The 22,355-nt window shown below is 43.2% G+C and overlaps 1 pseudogene; it reads left to right on the top strand.

The window, feature by feature from the left end:
• Window positions 1–15,753: 15,753 nt before the first annotated feature.
• On the top strand, window positions 15,754–22,106 carry LOC138442961 (small ribosomal subunit protein eS6-like; annotated as a pseudogene).
• Window positions 22,107–22,355: the final 249 nt, after the last annotated feature.

The following is a 22,355-nucleotide window of genomic DNA, read 5'->3' as shown; positions in this document are numbered from 1 at the left end:
TCTGAGCTGCCATGGGTTCTCACTTGAATGGAGGTTGAAGCCTCTTAATTAGCCTCCTTGCTTCAGTTCTTATATTTCAATCCTGTCACCACACAGCTGCCAAAGGGATATTGTTACTTTGTAAATAAAACTGTACCCCTCCACCACTAAGAACCTTTCCATGGCTTGCCATTATCCTTGGATAAAAATCCAAACCCTTAGCTCTGACCTACCAGTCCATATATGAGGTCCTCTGTTTGCACCGACCTCAGCTGGGACTGTTAGACTCCTCTTACTATTGTCCAGAGACACCAGCTATCCTGTAGTCCCTTACATGGGTCTAGCTTCAGCCTGCCTCAGGGCCTTTGCTCCTGCTGTTATGTCCCTCCCAGAATATTCATTCTTGCCCTTTTTTGTACGTGAACATCTCCACAGCTCACACCTTCTCTCTTCTGCCAGAATTTCCCCTCCCTCCACACACTCCTGTCTTAGCATCTTATTTTCCACTCTTTACAGCCATGTTTGACAACACCTTGTTTGTTTATTTGTTCACTGGCTTATCTTCTGCCTGCCCAACTAGCATACAGCCTGTTCCAGTTAATAGGGTGGCATAACAGATCATGCAAAGCTGATAGACAAAACAACTGTTTATTAGGCTCACAGACTGTGCAGGTAAGGAGGTCAAGTGAGGCACAGTGAGGATGCTGATCTTTTGGGGGTCTCAGCCAGAACACCCACCCAAAGGCTGAAGGCTGGAACAACTGGGCTCTTTGGGCACCTTTTTCTATCTCTGAGTAGTCCCTCCATGTGGTCCCTCCATCACAGCAAGTGATGTAGCCTCTGTGTGAGCTCAGGGATCTCAAGGTACGTGTCCTGAGGGAGGACTGAGGGAATGCTTTCTCATGTCTGTGACATAGACTTCAAAGTTACACAGCATCACTTCCACCTCAGTTGAGGGCCTGTCCCAACTCAGGAAGATAAAGAAGTGCCAGCAGTGTCATCATAAGAGAAGAGAATGTGATCTACATCCATTCATGATGGAATATTATTCAGCCTTAAGAGAGAGAGAGAAAGAAGTCCTGCCCTTTTCAACAACATTGATGGACTTGAAGGACATCATGCTCAGTGAAGCAAGCCAGACATCAGTGAGTCCAGTTGCTCAGTCGTGTCCAACTCTTTGTGACCCCATGGACTGCAGCACGCCAGGCCTCCCTGTCCATCTCTAAATCCCAGAATTTACTCAAATTCATGTCCATTGAGTCGGTGATGCCATCCAACCATCTCATCCTCTTTCATCTCCTTCTCCCCTGCCTTCAATCTTTCCCCGCATAAGGGTCTTTTTCAAGGAGTCAGCTCTTTGCATCAGGTGGCCAAAGGATTGGAGTTTCAGCTTCAACATCACTCTTCCAATGAACACCCAGGACTGATCTCCTTTAGGATGGACTGGTTGGATCTCCTTGTAGTCCAAGGGACTCTCAAGAGTCTTCTCCAGCACCACAGTTCAAAAGCATCTATTCTTCAGTGCTCAGCTTTCTTTATAGTTCAACTCTCACATCCATACATGACCACTGGAAAAACCATAGCCTTGACTAGACAGATATTTGTTGGCAAAGTAATGTCTTTGCTTTTGAATATGCTATCTAGGTTGGTCATAACTTTCCTTCCAAGGAGTAAGCATCTTTTAATGGCTGCAGTCACCATCTGCAGTGATTTTGGAGACCCCCAAAATAAAGTCAGCCACTGTGTTTCCAATGCTTCCCCATCTATTTGCCATGAAGTGATGGGACCAGATGCCATGACCTTCGTTTTCTGAATGTTGAGCTTTACATCAACTTTTTCACTCTCCTCTTTCACTTTCATCAAGAGGCTCATAAGGGTGGTGTCATCTGCATATCTGAGGTTATTGATATTTCTCCCAGCAATCTTGATTCCAGCTTGTGCTTCTTCTAGCCCAGCGTTTCTCATAATGTATTTTGCATAGAAGTTAAATAAGCAGGGTGAAAATATGTAGCCTTGACATACTCCTTTTCCTATTTGGAAACAGTCTGTTGTTCCATGTCCAGTTCTAACTGTTGCTTCCTGACCTTCATACAGGTTTCTTAAGAGACAGGTCAGGTGGTCTGGTATTCTCATCTCTTTCAGAATTTTCCACAGTTTGTTGTGATCCACACAGTCAAAAGCTTTGGCGTAGTCAATAAAGAAGAAATAGATGTTTTTCTGGAACTCTCTTGCTTTTTCAATGATCCAACAGATATTGGCAATTTGATCTCTGGTTCCTCTGCCTTTTCTAAAACCAGCTCGAACATCAGGAAGTTCACAGTTCACATATTGCTGAAGCCTGGCTTGGAGAATTTTGAGCGTTACTTTACTAGCGTGTGAGATGAGTGCAATTGTGTGGTAGCTTGAGCATTCTTTGGCATTGCCTTTCTTTGGGATTGGAATGAAAACTGACCTTTTCCAGTCCTGTGGCCACAGCTGAGTTTTCCAAATTTGCTGGCATACTGAGTACAGCACTTTGACAGCCTCATCTTCCAGGATTTGAAATAGCTCAACTGGAATTCCATCACCTCCACTAGCTTTGTTCGTAGTGATGCCTCCTAAGACCCACTTGACTTCACATTCCAGGATGTCTGGCTGTAGATGAGTGATCACACCATCGTGATTATCTGGGTCGTGAAGATCTTTTTGGTACAGTTCTTCTGTGTATTCTTGCCACCTCTTCTTAATATCTTCTGCTTCTGTTAGGTCCATACCATTTCTGTCCTTTATCAAGCCCATCTTTGCATGAAATGTTCCCTTGGTATCTTTTTTTTTTTAAGAGATCTCCAGTCTTTCCCACTCTATTGTTTTCCTCTATTTCTTTGCATTGATCACTGAGGAAAGGTTTCTTTGGCTCTCCTTGCTATTCTTTGGAACTCTGCATTCAAATGGGTATATCTTTCCTTTTCTCCTTGCTTTTCGCTTCTCTTCTTTTCACAGCTACTTGTAAGGCCTCGGCCAAGAAGAGCTACCGCACTTCCAAGGTCAGAAGCAGCGGCTGCGCTTTGCTGGAGCAGCCGTAAAGAGTTACCCCACATCCAAGGTTAGAGAAACCCCAGTAAGATGGTATGCACTGCAAGAGGGCATCAGAGGGCAGACAGACTGAAACCACAATCACAGACAACTAGCCAATCTTCTCACACTGACCGCAGCCTTGTCTAACTCAATGACACTAATTTATTTTAATTAGAAGCTATTTACTTTACAATATTGTGGTGAGTTTTGCCCTACATCAACATGAATCAGCCACGGGTGTACATGTATCTCCCTGTCCCGAAACTCCTCCCACCTCCCTCCCCATCCCATCCCTCTGGGTTATCCAAGAGCACCAGCTTTGAGTGCCCTGTTTCATGCATCAAACTTACACTGATCATCTATTTTACGTATGGTAATATACATGAATAGTTTATTTTATGTCAATCGTACTTTAATAAAGTAATTTTTAAAAAATAGGCATTTATTCATGATTTGGTTTGCTTTCATTGTTAGCAAGGATTCTTGACATAAAAAAGAAAGTTAAATCTAAAACAAAAGAAGAGAATGTGGGCTGGAATATACTGGCACAATCATCTTCAAAAATACAGCCTGCCTGAGAGCTCCAGTATTTGTTGGAAGGACTGATATTGAAGCTGAAGCTCCAATACTTTGGCCACCTGATGCAAACAGCTGACTCACTGGAAAAGACCCTGATTCTGGGAAAGACTGAAGGGGATGACAGAGGACGAGATGGTTGGATGGCCTCACTGACTCAATGGACATGAGTTTGAGTAAGCTCTGGGAGACAGTGAAGGACGGGGAAGCCTGGTGTGCTGCAGTTTGTGGCATTACAGAGAGTCAGACACGACTTGGCAACTGAACAGCAACAACAAAGAGACCTCATGAGAGCAGAGGCCTTGCCTTCTTCACACGGGGCCCACAGCTCTAGAGCAGTGCCTGGCTCACAGTGGGCATTCACTACATATTTGTTGAATCAAGGAATGAAATGTCTATGATGTGAGTATATAGTCTTCATTTTACCAGTGAAAAAACTGAGACCCAGGGAGTGGTTCTCTTAACCCAGGTCTGCCTGACTCCAACAGGTGTTTTTTTTTTTAACAATTAAGTACTCTGCTCTCTCCTTAATGCTGAGTACTGAATAAATATATAGAAGAATAAAGAACTGAATTACATTTCTTCCCTAGTGAAATTATTCCAATATCTCTGGTTAACATACAGATTCTATCAAGTCTTCCAATTCACCTTCCCAGATTTTTCTTTCCCAAACTTTTTAGTACTAATTAACACTGATAGGCACCTAGCATCCTTTTACTTAATAAGATCCCATAACCTCTGGTCTTAGGAAACCTGAATTCTGCTTCAAGGCAACAGGCCCTGGAAACGGCTGAATACAGCTTGCTCAAAGCACTTCAATCAAGGACAGACTCAGCAGCCTTTAAAACTAGAAGCATCTAAAGAATCCTTTCATTGTCACTTTCAGAAGGCGGGGCTTCTCTGCAGGCTGGTTTCTGGTCTTAGCTAGGGGTGGTGGGTGGCACTTCTGGGTCATGGTTCAGAGGAAGAGCGCCACCTACTGGTGACCTGCTCCACCTCCAACATCACCATAGCTGGACTTAGACCTTCCTGTTCATGTTGTGAAGGGTGTGCCGGAATCTTCTGAGAATTGCGGAATCTTAGTTTGACCTCTGACTTGGTTGGAAGTTAATACTGAGAGGGACAAATCCCAGCACACTGAATATAGGGCAGGCCCATGTGGTTCTGATAGGCAGAATGGTAAGTCAAGGGGGACCAGATTCTTTCCAAAATAACAGCTCACATTTTTCTGGCAGACCTCTCCACTGATTGTCCCTTTATTAAGGAGAATAATTCTGTAGCATATTTAATACCATTCTAGCAAGGCATTAACGAGGCTATTATTTCCACTAGTGCCTTCACTTCCATTTTCAATGTGTTCCTGAGAAACTCCAATTTATAACATAAGGCAAGAAAGGTCAACCTTAAATAGTTCTTATTTCAACCAGGAGGCCTGTAGCTACAACAGGAAGCCATGGCAACTTGACTAAGTAAATAGTTCATATGGTATGATTCTATTTATATGAAGTTCTAGAATAGGTGAAACTAACATATAGTGATAGAAATTAGAGCAGTTGTTACCTGGGGCAAGGGATGGGGAGGAGTTAATTGCAAAAAGACACAAAGAAGTTCTATGGGGGATTTAGAAATTGAGGAAATTTATAAATCTTGGTGGGATTTGGTTACTCAAATGAGCATATTAGTCAAAACCCATTAGATGATACAAGGAAGATTTGTGCATTTCACTTGTATAATATTTTCCTGGTGAAGAAAAAAATGTAATTAAATAATGAATTCTAGTTAATATTGGCATGCTAACAGATTTGGGAATGCAGTTTACTGATGTCTGCAGCTCACTTTGAAATTCACTAAGAAGTATAAAGAGATGACAGGTGTGTAGAGAGATAGATGGGCATGTGAAAAAGCACAGAGGGCAAAACGTTAATCACTGTAGGATTAAGGTGTGTGTACAGGGGCATTCACCATACACCTCTTTCATCTTTTCTCAATGTTTAAAAATTTCCATAGTAAGGAAAAAAGGAGAAACAAAACAGAGCAAAGCCTAATGGAAATAACACATATACACATCTTCGGACTGAAATGACTTAAGAAAATCTCAGCTTTGGACTACTTTGGGCTGGAATTATCTCCACTCAGTTATCTTAGTAAGAAAGACAAATTGGGGAGTTCAGATGTCACCAATTAATTTTTTGAATGAGAACATTTCTAAATTTTGAAATGCAATTTAAAAATTTTTTTTAATCTGGGGTGCCCCTTAGGTTCCTGGCACATCGCTGTAGCAGTAGTGGGCTCCCAAATTAATCGAATGAGGTCAAGAAAGAGGATGCTGCTTTACCAGTTACTTGTACTGTTTTGTAACTTCTTGACCAGGCAGAATGTCTTAAAGAATGACTGGGAGCCTGCCCTTCCCCAAGTTGATCACCTTACTAGCTTTGTGTTGATCTTTTCAATGAGAATCCCCCCTCCCTAGCATCCTATCTCTGAAAAGAAGCTGCACCCACACAAAAAAATTCTTTTTAAGAGAGCCAACAAAGCTTTTTAAGCCATCAAATGAGTTAAGCCAAGATGAACCAGAAGTATATGAATTAAATTTTCCCTCAAGTCCTATAGAAATCCAATAAATAAATTAAATGCATGTGGATTTAAAAATTAAAGGCCGAAAAGGCTTGAGGCAAAGTGCATTTGACATTTGAAATAATAGAAACTTGAAAGGAGGCTTGTAGCAAGATGTGCGCTTACCTGCTGTAATAGGGGCCTGGCTCGGTGTTTGCGGAGCATAATGGCATTGCAGGGAAATTCAATAAAACTCTCCAGGCGCCAGGTGCGACTTGAGTGCCATCACTTAGAAGACAAAGTCAGTGGACTCCAGCTCAGCCCTCAACCCAGGAGGGCCATGATCTCTGCAGATCTTTGTTCCTGCAGAGTTACCCTTTTCTTTTGGAAGGGTTTGCCTACGGCTCTAAAGTACCCCTGTGAAAGGGTCTGGGAATATGTTGCAAAAACCTGAAAGATGTTCTCCTGTGACCTAGTAATTCCACCCTGAGGCATTTAACCTAAGCAAGGACTTCTGAGATGTGGCCAAAGTCATGTGTACAAGGATATTCATCACTAGGTTATTTAACATAGTAAAAATTTTAAAGCAAACCTACATCTAACAAAAGGAAGTTGGTTTAAAAATTATGGTAGATGCTGTTTAACACAGCAGTTAAGACAATAGATATGAGTTAGAGACCTGGCTTAGCCACTCACTAGCTTTGACACCTTGGGTTAATTCTAGCTATAATCTAGTTGAGCCTCTGCTTCCTCATCTATAAAATGGGGATGATATATTACCCCCATGGGCCTGTTGGAAGGATGAAATGAGACAATATAGGTAAAGTCCATATGTAAACCTAAATACTGTGAGTGCTTAACTATTGGCATCATAATTATGATTTTATACATGTCTATATAGTGGGGGATGTTTATATATGTATAGTACTGTTATATAATGATTACAAATTATACAGTTTAAAAAATATTTAATGGTATGAGAAATGTTCATATACCTTATTAAGTACAGTACAGAATGCAAAATATAACTCAATCTTATTAAAATAAACATTAACGGACATAAGAAAAAAGACTGGAAGAAATCATCAAAATGTTATTAATGAACATCATGCCTGATAGACTACGCATGACTTAAAGTCTGTTCTTTATGCTTTCTTACATTTTCAAAATTATCAACCAGGATCACATGTAACTTCATGTAAGTTCCTTTAAAGTAACATGTTTACTTTAATAGAGTTGAATTTAAAGAAAAAAGGAAGAAGAGGTTTATCCTCTTATCATGCAGAAAACTCTGTTGAAGAAAATGCAACATATAAACATGGTTAGAAAATTGAGAGCGTAGAGAAGTACAAAGTTAATAGTGTATCTTCCCATACGCTTTCTCCCTCTGTCCATACCCCACAGAGGTAAATACAGCTAGTAGTCTCCTTTAAGGCGGAAAAAAGAAACCAGTATCTATCAGCACAAAGAGACCCATTTCATTCTTTTAATTTTTATCAAATGTTATTTACGTGCTATTCTAGGAAAACTGTTACTTTTAAAGCCCTTTAACCATCACCCAACTCTGCACCATCACCCTTCCTGCCCTGCCAGCCCAGCCACAGTCAGCAGCTTGATTGGTGGGTCCTTTCATATCAATTCCTATACATTTTCTTACATAACAACATTTTCATACAGCGATAGTGGGGAGTTCTTCTTTTTAGTGTAAATAGTATCACATTGTACATACAAGTTTAACCATGGCACAGTTTTCTATAGTATGTATATATCACAGTGTACTGAACATTTTCCCTGTGGCGGAATATTTCATCTCATTTCAGTTTTTATTTACTGTTTTCCTAATCAGAATGAAATATTAATTATCTTTAAATTTCCTTTTATTAAACATAAAACATACATATAAATTTGAAATGGAATGTTGGAAGCAGTTCAGAGTTCATCTGGCTTACTTGAATATGGAATTAATGAACTCTTGGTGATTTTCTTGTGGTCATCTCATTCTAGACCCTTTGAATGAGCCTGGCCTGTGCAGTCTAACCCGCGCTGGACCTCAGAAATCAGCACTCCATCCTGGAAGCTGCTCCAGGCTCCATCTAGTTTCACCTCCACCGCCTCAAGTTTCTCCTTACCCGCTCATATACCTTCCTCTCTGCCCTCCACTAAGCCCAACATCCCAGGTCCTGATTCTCTTCCTAATTAGGAAGAAGCCAACCCAGCTTTATGCCTGCCATCCCAGCTAATCACTGATAGACAAGAGAGAAAGAGGGCCAGGAAAAAAGACCATTACCTGTTTTTATATCAACAATAGGGAAATGGATACTTTGAAGTGGGGTACTACTGTTAACATTCCTTAGCTAATACAGTAAGTCCCCTACACATGAATGAGTCCTGTTCTGAGAGCAAATTCATAAGTCCAACAGAGTTAGCCTAGGTACCCAACTAACACAGTTGGCTTATAGCACTGTACTATAGGAGGTTTATAGGAGAGAAGCTGGGAGATGGTAGAGCTGAAGGGTCATCAACGATAGGAGATGGAGGGGAAGCTGCAATTTCATTCATGCCTGACATTGATGGAAGGCACACATTCGAATCTTTGAAATTTCACAACTTAAAGGTTTGTTTGTAAGGGACTTATTGAACCAAAGTTTACAGTTTAACTTTGGTTAAACTGAAGTTTACCTTGAAGTGGCACGCTGCCATGATATAAACCTAAAACATGTGGCTCCGTTTTGGCTGTTTGCCTTTCGAGCTATCACAGGGCCTTTTGTCAACATGAGTCTTTCCAACCTCCAGTATCAGCTTTCTTGCTGCCCACTGCCCAACTATTAATAATTAGTGTTGAGTGACAAGTGGCAAGAAAAATGCTTTTAGAAGCTATAGCAATGAAGACTATGTTATGCAGTAGAAAAAAAAAATACTTGGATGCAAAGAAATAAATCACTCATGCACATTTTTGTTTAGGAAAGAGCTTCACCCTTTGTTATGTTCATGGAACTAATTGGGCACATGTAGATCAGAATCCTACTAAGATTGTGAGAGGACAGACTTGCTCAAAAAACCATAATACAGGACTTTGTTCACACCTAAAACCATTAGTTCCTATAGGACATTTGGCAATGTCTGGAAACACTTTCTAAATTTTTATTTGTTTGGCTGTGTTGGGTCTTGCTTTGGCCTCATGGGCTCGGTAGTCCCATGGCCTATGGGATCTTAGTTCCCCCACCAGGGATCAAACCCGTGTCTCCTGCACTGGAAGGTGGACTCTCAACCACTGGGTCACCAGCAGAGTCCTGGAGACATTTTTGATTGTCACACCTGGGGCAGAGATGCCTCTGCCCACTGGTACCTAATGGATAGAGGCCAGGAAAGTTGGTAAACATCTTACACTCATACGATTGACCCCACAACAAACGGCCCACAATGTCAATAGAATAGCAGACCTTAGAGAACAATGGATGAGGGAATTTTCCCCAAGGAGTTTAATTCTGGTCTGATCAAGAAAATTCCCCTGCTACCTGGCAGAATCTCTTGCTTGGCAGGATTGTACAGTCTATGGACTATGGGCCAGCGACTTCTACTCTGCGCTTTTCTGAATGGGACTGCTTGTTTCCTTGTCCCATCCCTGTTTCATCAAAGCACACGGGGTACATGGAGGGCGGTGACAGATAACTTGTCCTTTTAGTTCACAGGTCAATGAACATGAAATTCTGCATCTGGATTTTGTGGAGACATTACATATCCGCCCCCCCCCCCCCCAGAGACTTGGAATACTGAGCTGGATACAGTAACCAGACTGGGCTTTCAACTGTCCCCCTTACAGAGTTGGTCAGTATAGTCTCTCGTGGGAAAAAGTGGTGTGAGGGTTATTTGGTGATCAGAAGGGCTGATTGCCACAGAGGTTCCCAAATCCCAGGCCAGGTGACATTCCTCAGCCTCCATTGTGGCTTGGTGTGACCACACGCACAACAGGATAAAAAATTCATATCCTCATGTTGCCTATGTTCTAAAGGATTTAAATACAGTGCTTCCCTTTTATACATGAAATGCTACCTACATTGTCTGAGGACTTATAGTGGGGAGGGAGGAAGTGCATGGAGCCCAAAGTCCAGGTATTAACAGAAAGAATGACTAACAGGCAATATTGATGCCTCTCTTGGGGAGAGTTGTAACGAGACTAGAGTGATATCTGTCTGGGCTACTTTGTTATGGTGAATCCTATGGTCTCACTTGAGCTCCCATGGTTTGGGGAGATGATTGGGTCAAGACGGAGGAGTATTCATGAATGCGGTTAGCACCGTTATAAAAGAGACAGAACCAGGAAGTGGACCCTCACCAGGCACTGAATTTGCTGATGCCCTGGTTTTGGAGAGTCTCAGTCATCAGATGCAATTCCAAAGTATGAGCTCTTTAAGTAAAATGCGAGGCTGCCTTGGGAAAGAGAGGCTGTTGCTGTTCAAAACCAGCCCCATAGCCCTGTACAACCCCTTTGATGGTATCAGCCTGCTCCCGCCACTTGCCTTTCACTCCTCCAGCTCATACCCATGTCACCATGGCCTGGCTACCCAAGCTCTGCACTCCTCTTGACCACTGGAACCGCAGACTGTCTCATCATCATATACACCACACCTGACTTAAGTTATCTCTGAACCAGAAGTCCAAAGGAATCAGTTCTGCTTGGAACAGGGAAGAAGATTGGGTCTCAGAGGTTAAGGGCCTCCTTTGGGGAAGCACTGGCAATTCTTTTCAGGTGATGATGCCCAACGGGGTCTGGAGAGTGTGGCTGAGTCACTGAGACACCCCCCCCTACTCACCCTGGAGCTCCCAAGCCCAGGCGTGACCAGTCAAGATCAGGCCTGGGTGAAGCACAAGCCCACTCACTCCAAGTGGGAGTCCTGATGGGTAAGGGTTGGCTGGCTTGACTCTGGCTCGGGCTGGGGAGAGGAGGTGGCTGGCTTAGTGAGGAAGATTCCACCCTCTTCCAGACCACCAGAACTCCCAGAACCGCTTTGTGACACAGCTGATCTCCTGGCCTCACAGACTATTCTATTTGGAAGAAACCACAGAGAATATCAAAGCCAGTTCCATTGTACCTGTCTCCTCCACAAAGTCTGTGTCAGCCTTGGCCATGAGGGGTTGTGGGCTACAAGATAGCTACAAGATTTGGAAGGTGAAAATTGGGAGAAAAAGAGTGCTAATTCAAATACTCTGCATTTTGAAAAGCTGAGATCAGTAAAATGACTCTATGCTTTCCCAAGACTCTCAGTTCTCTGAGTACCGAGGATGTTTTTCACCCACCTCTGAATCCTCTGGAGACCAGCCATCTGCCTTGTACACAGCAGGTGCTCAATTGAATCTAAGTAGAGGAAGATGGAGGTTGGGAGTTTAGGTGGACGTCAACAACCTGATTTTCCATTGTAAGGATTTCTCCCTCCCCACAATGTGTTTTCCAAATATAATAATATGCTTTTATTCTCAACACACTTTTTAATTTTTTACCACCTTTTTTCTGGATATTTCTGGGGCTTTGGACTCTGAAGACCTGCACCCTGCTCGTACTACCTTAAGCAAGATAATACACGTGGCCCCTGATCTGTAGCTTCAATATCCGTAGACGGAAACAATAAACACATCCCATCTGTGACTTGACTGTCAGATCGAAGGGGCTAATATTTGTGAAAACATCTTATACACTGAAAAGCCCTCTATAAAGTCTTGCTTCTTTCCTACTTCTATTTCTCTTCTTCCTAATATTAATTGAACATTATTTTGTGACAAAAACTATGCTTGGCATCTTATATTTATCTTATCATTTAGTTTCATGGAAATCCCACCTTACTTCCACTTTACAAGTCAGGAAACCCAAGCTTAGACATGCCTGGGGTCATGCCAGGAACACACAGCTAGGAAATGGCAAAGCTGGGATTGAAACCAGAGTCTGTTTGATTCCAAAACTACTACTCTTCCTTATCCTCCTCCCTGCTTTTCTCTTTCCTTCTCTTTTTTCCTACTCTTCTTCTTTCCTCCCTCCAAGCCCCAAGGGAGAGACGAGGAAGGTAAAGAAAAGAGATGCTATTGGTAGTCTTTCTAACAATCATGTCCCCTGTCCACCTTTTTTGAATTCTGACCCTGATTTTGTTCAGGTATAGGGTCTCTGCACCCTGGAGGAGTCAGGGCCTCACCCCAGCTCAGGGTGAATCGGGATTGTTGGATTCTAAACAAAGGACAGTAATTTCACTTCCCTGTTAATGATTGGTCTTAAGCACAGGCATGAGACTCATTTCTGGACTGTGACTTTAAAAGAAATATTGGGGGATTGCCTTACTGGAAAATGAAAGATACACAAAAAAGGAACTTTGATGCGCAAAGAAATGATACCTGGAACCGTGGCAGCCATTTCATTACAATGAGGAGAATTGCCTTGACACAAAATAGAAATATCAATGAGATTTGGGACTTTAATGACGTCAATGAGTTGATGATTTATCCATTCCTGGAGCTGCTGGTATAACACTGGGATTCTTTTCATATTAGTTAAATCCTCCTCTTATTGTTTAACCCGCTGTGATTTGCTTTTCTGTTATTCGTGACCACAGGTCTAACTCACACACCCTTTTCCCTCTTCTTTTCCTTTTTGTGTTCTGAAGGGTTAAGAAGTATTGATCAGGACACCTGATTACATGAGCTTGATACTCTCTGCTCCTGAAATTGTGCCAGAAATGACAGAGGAAAAGTCAATGGTGAGGGACCTCTGCTCCAGGCTTACCTGGGATCCATAGATGCCTCAGGTCCACCTTAAGCTTGCACCACACATCACACCAGACTTCCCAACCACCTGCTTAAGGCGACTCTGCAGAAGAGCAGAGCCAAGGTCATTCCCACGCCTAAACATGAGGCCAAGAGGCCACTGCCCACCATCTGAGGCAGAAACAATGCTAAAGGGGAAGACAGGAGAGATTTTCCCTCTCCTGCCTCCTGGGGGATCAAAGATAACGAGTATTGTTAATGGTGCAGGAGACTTAAGACATCCAAGTTCATTCCCGTTATTCTACAGCTAGAGAAGTGAGGCTCAGAGAGGGGAAATGATTGTCCAAGTTCTCGTGGTTGGTTAATGCCGGAGGCAGGCCTGCACCCTGGCTCAGGTTCCTAACTGAGGGCTTCTGCGTGACTCCAAGGGCCTCTATCTGTCGAGAAAGCTGGTCCAGGATGGCTGAGCACTTCCCGCATTGCCCCTGAAAGTGTAAAGGAAATCTTTTTCATTTGGATAAGGTTCAAATTAAGAAGCAGGAAATGAAATGGGGGTGGGGGGAGGGAGAAGGGGGGCGTGTGTGTGTGTGTGTGTGTGTGTGTGTGTGTGTGTTGCAAAGAGGAAGATGTTTGAATGTTCAGGAGAGCTACTGTCCCACGACTCGCCTCTGATGTCCCTACCACTGGGCTTACTGGTCACACCAGCTGCATTTCCCAAAGCTCATCCCTTGCCGGCCTGCCACCAACAAATTGCATTGATTTATGAAACAGACAACTCTGCAATTGCCTGAGCACATTTAATCTTTTCAAATTAAGCCAACTTCACATTCGGCATACCATATGGAATTCTTTAGGGTGTTTATAAACACAGTTACACTTAAGCCCTCGTCCACTCTGCTTAAACTGGAGCAGAAATAGACCAGGGAGCCAAACACACGCGGATTGAAGAGACAATCTACCACCAGGCCAAATCCTTCCAGACTGGAAAGGACTTCAGACATCATCTGGTCCAGAGGCTTCACCCTGGAGGTCCATGGGCTGATTTCAGCACACAGATGTGTTGAGTTTGGCTCATTTTGTGTTTCTGAAAAATTTTGTGCCAACATTTAAGAACTGGAAGCTTTCACATAAAAATCCAGATTTTCCACATCTTTTGGAAAAAAGCCCTCATTCCCATATAATAATCAGCTGGAGGGACTTCCCTGGCGGTCCAGAAGTTAAGACTCTGAGCTCCCAGTGCAAGGGGCCCAGGTTCAATCCTTGGTCAGGGAACTAGATCCCACATGCCACCAAAAAAAAAAAAATTCCTTGAAACAAAAATCAACTGAAGATGAATTATAGCTTCTTTCTCTGTCTCGGGGACCCTTCCGTATTGGCCATCGTGGTTACTACTCCTGATTGTCTTACAACAAATATCTGCATCACTTACTTTCTGTACTTGTCTAATCCTTGAAGGCATTTGTCTGCCATCCTTCCCTAAATCAAAACGTCCATTTACAGGAGAAGAAACTGAGTCTCATGATCCAGATGTGACTTGTATAAAATTTCCAGACATCCAGAGACAGCTTTGGACTTCCTTGGCCCATGAAGTAGAATGTGGGGAGGGCAGGGGAGGATGAGCAATGTTGCCTATATTCTGAGAGCCTGAGAGACTCGGGATTAGGTGAGAGGATGGGATATTTGAGATATTTGACTCTTGGCCTATAACTAATTGCAGATGTCCATTCATTCATGCAGCAAACTTTTACTGATCTCACCAACTACTTTAGGCTCTGGAGATACCAAGATACTAAATCTCGATGCTGGGCCTCAAGAGCTTTCAGTCAAGCAGAGAAAAACAGACATGTAAGCACAGGAATTCTGACAGCCCTCCTCCTAGCCTCTTAGTCAGATCTGCAGGTGGAAGGCAGTCTAGTGCAGTTAAGTGTGAGAGAGTAGAAAGTATGTGTTGGTCTCTGCCCCTGGCTGCTGGCACAGAGCTCCTGAAACTCTTGTAATTTCCTAAGTGATAAAAGCACTAGGAACATCCTTTGTTCTAATGTTTGTCTCTGACTGCAGATCCTGAAACAGCACTCTTGAAACCCTTGTAATCTGCTGGGTGATAAGGGCATCTTCTGTTCAAAAGAGGTGACTTTTGGGTCCACTCCTTATGAGGGCTGGTCACAAGCAACAGCAAGCCACCATTAGAAGCTTGGAATTTTCAGCCACATCTTCCATTCTCTTGATAAAGGAGAAGGGCTGAAAATGGAGCTTATGATTAATCATATGTATGTGATGAGTCTTCCATAAAATTTCAGTCGTATGGGGTTCTGAGAGCATCCAGGTTGTTGAACAGGTGGAGGTGCGAGGAGAGTGGTACACCCGAGAGGTCATGGAAGCTCCATCCACCTCCCTGCACACCTTGCCCCATACATCTCTTCCATCTGGTTGTTCATCTGTTTCCTTTATCATATCCTTTTGGAATAAACTGGTAAGCCTAAATAAATGTCTCCCTGAGCTCTGTGAGCCACTCTAGCAAATTAATCAGGTCTAAGGAGGAAGAAGTCACGAGACTTCACGGGCCTCCCAGGCTTCCCTGGTGGCTCAGACAGTAAAGAATCCACCTGCAGTGCAGGAGACCTGGGTTCGATCCCTGGGTTGGGAAGATCCTCTAGAGGAGGGCATGGCAATCCACTCTAGTATTCTTGGCTAGAGAATGCCCATGAACAGAGGAGCCTGGCGGGCTGCAGTCCACAGGGTCAAAAAGAGTCAGAAATGATTGAGTGACTAAGCACAGCACAGCACAAGGGGGAAGAAGTCATGAGAACCTCTGATTTATAGCCCAACAGGACAGAAGTTGTGGGTGACATGGAGACCTACTACTTGAGGTTGGCATCTAAAGTGGGTATCGGTCTCAAGGAGCTAAACCCTGAACCTGTGGGATCTGACCCTCTCTCCAGGTAGGCAGTGTCGGAACTGAATTAAATTAGAGAATACCCAGCCGATGTCAGAGAATTGCTTGGTGCAGGAAATACCCGCACACGTTTGGTGACCAGAGTGTTAGAGGTGCAGGAATCCATGTGCGTGGTAAAGAAAGACACACGAGAGATGGACAGGACTCGGTTGTTTTGTTTTCTGAGGGTATGGAGGGTTTGTTTTTTGTTTTTAACACATTAAGGTAACAGGCTGACTTGCCAACTTGGATTCCAATACTGGTCCTGTTCCTTCTTTTTAAAAAAAATTATTTATTTTTTAATTGAAGGATAATTGCTTAACAGAATTCTATAGTCTTCTGTCAAACATCAACAAGAATCAGCCATAGGTGTACCCATGTCCCCTCCTCCCTCCTGAACCTCCCTCCCATCCCACCCTTCTAGATTGTCACAGAGCCCCTGTTTGAGTTCCCTGAGCCATACAGCTAATTCCCATTGGCTATCTATTTCACACGTAACTTGGACAAGATGGTTTCCATCTCAGTCTCAGTTTTCACACTGATATAAAGTAATTAAACGCCTATCACATGCAGTTCTTGTGCAAAACATTTGAAAACCTCCTTGCACAGCATTCAATGATTGGTGAATTCAGTAGTTAGAAGGCTTTTTCCTCCTCCTTTGTTACTTCTTCTTCTTTTTCCCCCACTTTGATCTCTTTCAGTCTAGCGTGTTCTGGATGTTGCTTTAAATTTTTAAGATCTCCAAATATTTTCTGGCATCACAAGTCACTGGGTGATGGACAGAACTTATAATGGGAAGTGCCAGCACTTATTAAATGAACCCACATGGACCCACATGGCCTTGATGCTCAGAAGCAGCACACTGTTTGTGTTACTTCTTTGAAGGGCAGAAAATTACTAAGGAGTGAATCCTTAATTATTTGGTTTCTCACTTGCAAAGGATCTTTTGATGGTCCTGCTCTGGGGTTCTCACACACACACAAATTCTTCTGGGCCTTGAACATTCCAGACTCAAAAGTGAAACAAAGGATCAAGAACCAGAAAATCATACATTTTAATCCCAGGACAGATACTGTTTCCCTTGTTGGCCATGGGTGAATTACTTCCCCCAACCACTTTCCCATCAGCAATGCAGAAATCAATTATTTCCTTGTCTCACTTGAGGGCTGAGAGACTTAATTAAGCTTTTGGAAGATGGTTGTTAGTTAACCTAATTCTCTCTGTAAACTAACAACCCTTTGCTTTCCTAATCATATCTCCCAAACTTTTCATAAATTAGTCCCCTTTTCCTAAAGTCAGAATCTAGGATGACTGCTATTTTTACACCTGGTCACTTCTATACTTGTGTATGGGAGCTGCATGCTCAGTCATGCCCAACTCTTTGTGACCCTGTGGACTGTAGCCTGCCAGGTCCCTCTGTCCACAGAATTTTCCAGGCAAGAATACTGGAGTGGTTTGCCATTTCCTCCTCCAGGAGATCTTCCCAGCCCAGGGACTGAACCTCCGTCCCTTGTATTTCCTGCATTGGCAGGCAGATTCTTTACCACTGTGCCACCTGGGAAGCCCATTCACTTCTAAAAATAGTTTTCAATGATGTTATTATCTCTTCCCCGTAACAGGCCCAAGACAGGGAAAATCTATGGAGAGAGAGTATCTCAGGCATGACCAAGACCAAAGGTGCGAGTGAGAAAAGTACCCTTCTCCAGGAGGGAAATGCCCTCTGGTTCCTGTGGGCCAGAGGATTGCATAGACAGGGGATTAAACTTCTTTTGCAATAGCTTGAATCTAAAGTCCTTCCTGGCATAAGGAAAAATCTCTGAGAGTTTTGGAGGTGTGATTAGGAAAGCTGTTTCAGACACAGGTTCAACCTTGGCTCCAACACCTCCTAGTTGAGAAACCCTGAGCCTTTATTTGCATAATTTACAACCTCTTTATCTGTAAATAACAAAGATAAAGTCTTCTTCACAGGCTTATTGTAAGGAGGAAGTGAAGCCACATGAATTTCCCTCTTCATTTTTCCTTGTACATCTGATCAGTTTCTACAACTAGATTATAATAAACCCCTTGAGGACAAGGATTGCTCAAGTGTATGCAGCCTGTCTCAACAGAGGTTCCACAAGAGGACTAAACTCCATGGAACATTGTGTGAGCAACTATTCTCTCAATTCTCCTAAGGAAGATATAGAACTTGTACTATTTTAGATGCACAAGGGAGATTAATTCATTCCCTACAATGGCTGCCTTAGGGCATTAGGTCTCAATTCTTTCCTACAACCTGATTAAGAAGTGCTGATAGCACTAATCTCTGTAAAAGGTAAACTCTAAACTTCCAGCGGTGCAATGTAATAGAAATATATGTCTAAGGGTGTTCCAAACTGGCAGGAATAAAATAATTCAGAGCTTTCGAGCTCTCCATGCTTATCTGCATTAAAGGGAAAGAGCAGGAAGCGAGAGGTTTTCTAGTCACATTCCATTAGCTAGACTACAGGCACGGAGTACAAGGCAGATTGGGAAATGTAATCCAGCCGTGGAGCCAGGGAGAAGAGAATGCTAGTAGGTCTCTGCCAAATATAAGGATTCTCCTCCTGTATTTAGGCTTTCTTGTAGTATCATACAATAGGTGATACTGCTCAGTAAAAGACTGTGAAATTTACATGTGAATGAGTGAGTCAGTCGTTCACAGTTAATCTGTCCTCACCTGCTAAATCCCTCCCTTTACCCTACATCCTCCTTCCTCTGAACCCTTTCTCCAGTCAGATGCCACAATAAGACCCAGATAAATTGATCTGCAGTGTTAAACTGTTTGGAAGGAGCACTTGGCCTCAACTTCCAAAGCCTTGGGTCAATTACCAGCTGGGTGACCTGGGACCAGTTGCAATTTACCTATCAATACAGACAGACATCACATACTCCTTTGTCTGTAGTGGAAACAATGGCTTATGGCCCAACTCATGGTTTTGGAGGAAACCATAGGGCTTAATATAAGCTAAGGTACTTTGGGAAATGCCATATAAATATAAATGCTATTGATATTCATTCATCCATGTTGTTATTAACTGGAAATACTCCAGGCATTTCTCCTAAAAGGGCACCTGTATTATAAGAGAAAACTGATGAGACGTCTAATGGTGAAATATTAGGACCTTCCCTGAAAAGCCATGCTTCCCACTCAATGTTCCTGCATCCTAGCAGTGGCATAAGAATTTCCATAGTTGCCATCTCAGGAGGACCAGAGTATGGGGCTATTGTTTGGATCTGTAATGATGGTGTGCTCCAGGACAAGGAGAGACGTGAAAACTTGAGACAATTATGTCAATTTAATTCAAATCAGCATGGGACGTGGAAAGAAGAAAAGAAGGGAGGGAGGCAGGGAGCAGGCAGAGACGTGGTTCCACCCCCATCGTTGTTGCATCTCTGAGAACACAAGTGAGCATCGGTTGGCTCAACTGGATTATTTCTTCCAAAGGAAAGGATTATAGAGAATCAGGGAGAAAGTCGAGGTTCACAGAATCTTTGAAATGGGGCAAAAGAAAAAAATCCTTTGTCATTTGCATGGAAACAGGTCTAGGTGGGTAAATTCTATATTAAGCTATTCATCATCTGTGGAATAAGGGTTTGAGGGCAACCTGCTGTCAGAGGCCCCTTCTCAGGAAGGGAGGGGATATAGTGTTATAGAAAAGATACAGATTATAGAGCAAAGTAGAGCTGGGTTCAGATTTTTGTTCTGCCGTTATTTCTAGTATGACTTTGGGAAAATCTCTCTGCCTTTCTGGAAAACAGTAATTCCTATGCCAAAGGTTTGCCATAAAGACTAGATACAACAAAATGTTGTTAGCCTGCCTACCACGTAGTAGGCTTTCAATACATGTAGGTTGTTATTATTATTAAAACAGACCAAAGCATCCACTGCCTCTGTGATGTAGTGATTGACATGCTCATTTCTGGACATTGACGAAATCGCAAAGATTGAAAGGGGGCTAAATGTCACTGCCTCTTGGGGAGAGGGGTCTTTCCTGACCATCCTACCCAGAGTAAATTCTCTCAGCGACTCCATCGCTGGGCACGCATTTGTGTACTTGGGTTTTGTCTATCTTTTCATCCAAAAGTAAGCTCAAAGACGACAGAGAGCTTGTCTGTCTTGTCCATAGCGCTTCAGTGTAGGACACAGTCTGGAATGCCATGCGCTCAATAATGGCTGCTGGAGGGAAAGCAGGAAAGGAAGCAGGGCCACCTGAATGATTAGTAAACATTTTAACACCGACAACCCTTGCATCCCACAGAGAGCGCCGCATCCTGAAATGCAGATGCCCCTGGGAAAGGCAGCAGTTGACTGAAATGCATCCTGATGTGTAAAGGACTCCTAGGAGATCCCTGCCTGGGAAAGAGTCTCCAGAAAAGGTGGCAGGGGAGATGGGGGCAGGCAAAGAGCTTGTCTGGCTGTCGCCTATCACCTGAATCCAGGTGTGCATGTGGGTCAGGAGGAAGCCCTCCCCGACCCAACCTGCCCGTGCAGAACCCAGTGTACATGCGTCACCCACACCCTTGTGTATCATCCATCTTCCTTTTCATCAGTGCTTGTGGGGCAAGGGAAAAAAATACCTTTCAAGACCAGACATGAATCTTGCAAGTAAACAGGCTTTACTCTGCCCTGTTGTGTGGGGTTTCACCTTTGACAATACCCAAAGGGCAGATGGAAATGCTGAAGTAATGCACTGTAAAGCTTCTGTGTTGGGTGGGGGAAACTCTAGCCGTGAAAAATAAACAAAGAAAAAAGCATGAAAGCTACCATGAGCCTTTTCTTCCAAAAAGAGGCATGCAGACACACGTTCTGCATTTGCTAGGCCCCTTCTCCGTTCTCTTAATCCCTCCTTCCCGCCCATCTCTGCTCTTCCCTCTCTCCTTCCTCTTTTCCTCCGTCTCCTCCTCCCCTTTCACCTTCTTCTTCATCCCTCTTCTCTTCTCTCTCTCTCTCTCTCTGTGAGACTGAGCTTCATCCTAGGTGGGGACAAGGGAGGCAATGACCTGACATTTATGAAACACCTGCTGTGTGCCGGTCACTGTGCTGGCAACACCTATACGTGTTATTTCACTGAACCGTCCTCACAGCCACAGGGCAGCCGTTCTCCCCACTGTGTGACCCTCAGCAGTTAACTTGTCTGAGATCACGCAGCTAATCAGACCTCTGTTGGACTTCACCAGATATACTACTTAGATACTTTGAATTTCATTCAAACTGAGGCATGTTTCTCGTAAATGCACACACTATGCTCTTTCATCCATCAGTATCATTTCCTATGGAAATAAAAGATGTAGACAAAGAGGCAACAACGAGACCATTGATTATAACATTGCTTTGGGTGGAAAAAAATTATCCAATAGTTGGGGTTGGTCAGCAAAATTATGGGATACCTGTGTATAAGAAGGCTCATAGATGTGATTTTTCATTTATTGCGATAGAAACATGTTGCTGATTAATTATTACGAGGAAGGGACTCTTTCGTGGTACCTTGGAGACAGTCCACTGCCTCAGAATAAAGCTGAACATCTCTTCCCCAGCCACTGGCTGCTGGAAGCTCATTGAGGTGGACAATGAACAAAAACTTCATATCTTCTATAAGAAGCATATGGCCACAGAAGCTACTGCTGATCCCCTGGGTGAAGAATGGAAGGGTTATGTGTGTCTAAATTAGTGGCAGTAACAACAAACAGGACTTCCCCAGGAAGCAAGGTGTCTTGACCCATGGCCAAGTCCACCTGTTGCTGAGTAAGGGGCATTCCTATTACAGACCAAGGAGGACCGGAGAAAGAATGATGTAATCTGTTCAGGGTTGCACTGTGGATGCCAATCTGAGTGTTGACAATTTGGTCATCTTAAAAAAAGGGGATAAGGATATTCCTGGACTCACTGATACTACTAAGCCTCATTGCCTGGGGTCCAAAAGAGCTTCCAGAATCCGCAAAACTTTCAGTCTCTCTAAAGAAGATGGCATCTACCCAGATGTTGTAAGAAAGCCCCTAAACAAAGAAGGTAAGAAACCCAGGACCAGAGAGTCCAAGATTCATTGTCCTGTTACTGCAGGTGTTCTGGGCATATTGCGCTGAAGAAACAGCATCCGAAGAAAATTAAGGAAGAGGCTTCAGAACACGCTAAACTTTTGGCCAAGCGAATAAAAAGGCGAAAGAAAAATGCCAGGAGTAAATCGCCAAGAGACGAAGGCTGTCCTCTCTAAGAGCTCCTACTTCTAAGTCTAAATCCAGTCAAAAATGAGATGTATCAAATAAACAAGATCAGACCTCAAAAAAAAATTTAAAAAAAAAAAACAAACAAGAGAGAGAGTGAGAGAGAGAAGGGTAGACAGGTTTCAAACAATGTGTAAAATACTATCTGGGGCACTTACCTGGAGATCCAGTAGTTAAGACTCTGCCCTTGCAATGCAGATCCTTAGTTGGGGAACAAAGATCCTGCATGCTGCGCTACAGCAAAAAGAAAGAAAACAAAAAACAAACAAAAAATTTT

The sequence above is a fragment of the Ovis canadensis genome, chromosome 6, assembly GCF_042477335.2.
Source record: "Ovis canadensis isolate MfBH-ARS-UI-01 breed Bighorn chromosome 6, ARS-UI_OviCan_v2, whole genome shotgun sequence".
Classification (NCBI taxonomy): domain Eukaryota; kingdom Metazoa; phylum Chordata; class Mammalia; order Artiodactyla; family Bovidae; genus Ovis; species Ovis canadensis.
Note: the sequence above shows the minus strand (reverse complement) of the source record. Positions and strands in the feature narration are given on the sequence as shown.